A 4895-nucleotide genomic window follows, 5' to 3' on the forward strand; every position below is an offset into this window, starting at 1 on the left:
GGGAGGGTGGAGAGGGGGATCCGCAGGCGCGTAAGCACAGCCTCCCTGTGCCTGCGCAAGGAGCAAGGGCATGGCACGGCCCCCTGTCCCCTCTGCGTGGCGGGCTGGTCACCCAGCAGAGCCAGACCTCCGCCAGCAGCTTTTGCGGACTGGAAAAGAAAATCCAGAGCACGGAACACAGCGATAGGGGATTTGTCTTCTTCAAGAATCACAATGGATTTTGCAAGCAACTAATTAAGTGCAAGATCTTCCTTCTCTCTCTCCCCCTTCCCCCCCTCCCTCCCCTGCCCTCCATACACACCCCTTGTTTGCAAAGTGGTGTGAAGTCGGTTGTGTAAATGATTCCACTTTAACTTCCAGCCCCTTTTAGATCACCAATAATGCCGAGTTGGTGCTGCTCACACTGCTGCAGTGAGAGTCAGCATTTCCATTATAATTTCCTATTTTCAGGAGTTTTTACAGTGGTCATAAAAATTCAATCCAGGCTCAAACTTGGCATCCCGGGGCTCCTCCCAGGAGTCATTTCTTTTTGTTGTATTTGAAAGAGGAAACCATTTATCTGTTTTTACATTACAAGAGAGCAACAAAAGGAAGCGAAAGCAGGGTTCGGAGAACATTTTTGTATTTTATATTGCTTGCTTTTCCTCAGCTTTACAGTATCTGCCATAGATGTTAAAGGAGTACAGTACACAATAATTAATAACACATGAAAAACCATCAGGTTATAGAGAAGCCAGAGTCTGCAATCAGAACTGGTCATATAAAATACCCTTTATCATTCTAAACCCCTTTGCTTTTCTAAACTGATAATTTGCTAGCGATGCATCCAAAACGTAATTTGATGCTGGGGGTCACTTTGATTTAAAATGAACCGATCATTTTTGAAATCTGAGAAAGTTTATATATGTGCTCATATTTAAGAAGAATTTCCTAAAAGTACAGATGTTTTCACTGCAGATTTGAGGGGTCTATCCTCCAGCCCCCTTTGTGCAAGTATATCTATAACAGTCAAATAATCTTTGGATTTAGGTGTCCCTAAGTATTCATTTATATGATGGATTGTAATGGCTATATGGTTCCCTTGAAACCATTATATTCTATCAGGTCAAAACCAGCTTCTTAAAAAAGTTCATTTAATACAAGGGTGGCTGGAATGATTTGTGTACGTTGCATTTGCTCACATACAATTCCCATATCTGCTGGAAACTGAGTAAGGATTTAATGACCCCACAGGAACGGAAGGTTTTGGTGACATGAGCTCGGAACGGGCCTATGAGACAAAGACTAGTGTGAATTGGGACACTCAAGTGGAATGCCAGCAAAGCCTGGACATCACATCATTTTGCTGTGTGTTATGCCTATGCCACATGTTTTACAGAGAAGTCCTTTCTCTACTGTTACAAAATACATGTTTCTACTAGCCTAGAAACTTAATGGGGGTATCCTCCAATTCATCCAGCTCAGGTCTGGCTACAAAAAAGGATCACAAGGAATGAGATCTGACAGAGCTGAAAGAAATATTTCTAGGTGGTAAAAAAAAAGGTAAGTATGGAATTAGAGGTACGTATGTGCACATAAATATATGTGCATGTAGAAAAATACACTTGTATGTATATATAGACATAGGGAGAGATTAAGACAGACAGCCTTACAGTATGCATAATAGAATTAGGACTACAAATATATTGATTCAAGGAATGTCAGCCACCTTTATCTTTTGAAATTTTTGGAATAACATGTATTTGATAAGGTTTGTATTTACTATAGCTAACAGTTAAAGGAGGACTCCATAACTTTTAGGGAATGAGGGGAACATTTGCTTGCCATGATCTGTCAAAGGCAGGACTGCAATCAGGATTCCACAAGATTTATCTTCCCTTGAGAGGTTTCATTACAGTGACATCGGGCGAGCAACCTCCAGTGAATCCAGCACTTCCTGAAGCAAAGGAAACTCATTCTCTGACTTTACATATACCCGTAATTTGGTCCAGATATGTTACTCTTCCAATTAAACTGTTGCACCTAATTTCTGAGTGTTGACTCCCAGATTCTTCAGAGAGTGGGAGTAAAGTCAACCCATATTGAGATTTGATTCACATTTACAAGAAACCTTTCTTTTTTTTGATTGACCCTATGCTGGCACAAACACAGAGTCAGTGGTCCCTATTTTAGGCATCTCAGTTCATTGCCTGAACCTAAGTGGGGTAGATATAAGTCTTCTTTGCTTCCACATTTTTATCAGGCTTTATCTTCAGAAGTTAACAAAGTACATATCTGCAGTAGTTGATAAGATGATACATGACAAGAATCTTGTTACACCTGAAAAATAAAACCGTTTTTGTGCAAGAAGTGATTGGAAAAGCTTTTCCTAGGACTTACCACAGCAACACTTCATGGCAGCCACTCAGCATCTCCTTTGGCCTTAGCAGGACTGGAGATAGTAATATAAACAGAGATCCAGGTTTTATATCCTAATTATTTGGGGTCTCATTCTGGCTTTGTTCACTGAATAGACCCTGGGGTAAGTAATGAAACAAGGCTCAAAGATAATTCAGTTGCCAATACTTGCATCTCCTCACCCTGCTAGACTGGGCACCGGAGCCCAAAGGCATGTTCAGTCCATGTGCAGAAGCATGAGGGGAGATTCGACCAGCATCTGTCCCACGGAACTCCTACCCTCTTCCCAGTGCCGTGGCCCTTGAGGCATTTCATTTCCATGTCTTTGCTGCACCAAGTGCTCAGCCGGTTCAGAACAGAAAGCAGAGTGAAGAGGAGCTGAAGGTTGTGAAGATCCTGTGCAAAACCCACTCTGCAGCCTTGGACAGGCTCCCGCAGCAGCTCTGCTGGGTCAGGCCTGTTGACTCAGTCCACAGCTCAGAAATGTGGGTGGTATTTTAAATATCCTGTGCCTGGGCCTTGGAAAGCCTTCAGGGGAGGTCAGAGCCTGGCCCGGTAGTTAACGGGGGTCAACTTTAAAAACAGGTTTGGGACATTCATTATTTCAGTGAATATTTGGGGCTGCCACTCTTTCAGCTCCTGCAGAGCGACGGGGGAATCCACCACAGGACTAAAGGCCCGTGCGCCGGGGTCACCTTCCCTGCTGCACACAAATGTGCTGTCAATAGCTGGTGACCCCGCCACCGCTTCCCCTTCAGTTGGCTGCAGCTCCACAGCTCACTGACCAGCGCTGCTGGCAGAGGCTATGGCCAACCCTCCACGGGGGACAAGGACATTTTTAATTCAGTGACATCAGTCCCCAGTCCTCTAAATCACCTCCACGCCCCCTCTCTTCTATAATACGACGATTGCCAGCGGCTAGTTGATCCCTGGCTGACATGACCGTATGACTTTGAAGCAGTTGTGGAGTTCCAGTTTTCTCCCACAGATATCTGGATGAGTTTTTACGATTGACTTCAGTGACAGGAATATCTCACAACTGCAGTACTCTATCAATGCGGAGTCGATTACTTGGCTTTTACTTGGTGGAAAGGTGTTGTTTTAGCACAAAGTATTATTGTTACTAATACAGAACTAGTCTCTGGCTAAATTACATAGAAATACCGATCTGGCAAGGAATTTATTATTATTTTATTATTTAGAACTTTCCTAAAATGAGGTTTACTGAGCATAATATGTAAGAAATCAGAATTTTAGTTGTATAATCACTCACAATGCCTTTCCTGTTTTTAGCAGTTTCTAAATATATACCAGCACTGTAGAAAAAACGACATGCCTTTTGTTTTTCTCTTTTTTTTTTTCTTTTTTTTTTTTTTTAGTGTTAGCATTCAAAAAGGATATAAATTCCCACTGAAACTACATGGAAATAAAACCGAGGGATCAACTAAAAGTCACAAAAGCAAAGGAAGTTAAGAACCAAGTCGGAAAGACAATTTTCTATCATACCCAGCTCCGCTGAAGTGTTAGAGATAAAGGTCATCTAACGGGGGGGGGGTTGTGCCGTCAGGTGATCCTAAGTACCAAATACGCTGTAATACCTCGGCCCAAGGGGAAGGTTAAATATTGAGAGTTTCAACCCTAACCGAGAACTTCCTGCTACTTGTGGTTTGGGGTCAGACCCTTAAGGTTATTTTGAGATAGGCTTTTGTATGTAAAACTGCAGGAATAATAGAGTCAGGGCATTATTGAACAGAAGGGACCATAAAAATCTTTTCTTCAAAGTGCAATCCTGAAGAAAACTCGCCACCTGCTGGCCAAAACCCTCCTACTGCTGCGCTCTTCTAACCAGCATTTGTTAAAGTCATTATTTATCAGTTTACAGCCGCTGAAATCGTCCACGGTTCACGCTCTCTCCAGTTAAAGCGTAGATTTTGGGAGGTTTAGCCTTAAAGGAAAAAACAATTTTCATCTGAAAATTTTTGTGTGACACTGTTTTGCACTGATGTTTGAGAATAATACTGATCAAATGTTTCAACGTGAATAATAGTCTCTCACGGCTTCAATGTTTTTGCATGGGTGAGTTTTATTAAATGCTCTTGTAAAATGTATATATCCTCTTTCTTTCCCTTATGATTGTACCAGGAATCTTTGTGGTTTCCTTTGTGATATTTGTGTTTCCACGGAGTCTTTTATTTGCTGTTACTACTTTTATTTACTGTTACTAAATAGTAACTGGAGATTTTGACATCTCATTAGAAATAGTTCTCATTCCTATAATGGGAAAGGGAACACCTCTCAGTGCTAAATCTCACCATCTTATGACTTACCTTTTTTTCACGTAGACATTTTGGTAAGTAATGCTAGACTATTTAGTAGGCATAACAGAGATTTTTTGGTCAAATCAGGAAATGATGTTACCTTTCTTTCTTAGTGTTTGCACTACAGTCAGTTAAGCCAGATGAAAGATCCGAATCCACCTTGGGTAGACCATTACACAA

Source organism: Calidris pugnax, unplaced genomic scaffold (assembly GCF_001431845.1).
Source record: "Calidris pugnax isolate Ruff unplaced genomic scaffold, ASM143184v1 scaffold171, whole genome shotgun sequence".
Lineage (NCBI taxonomy): Eukaryota > Metazoa > Chordata > Aves > Charadriiformes > Scolopacidae > Calidris > Calidris pugnax.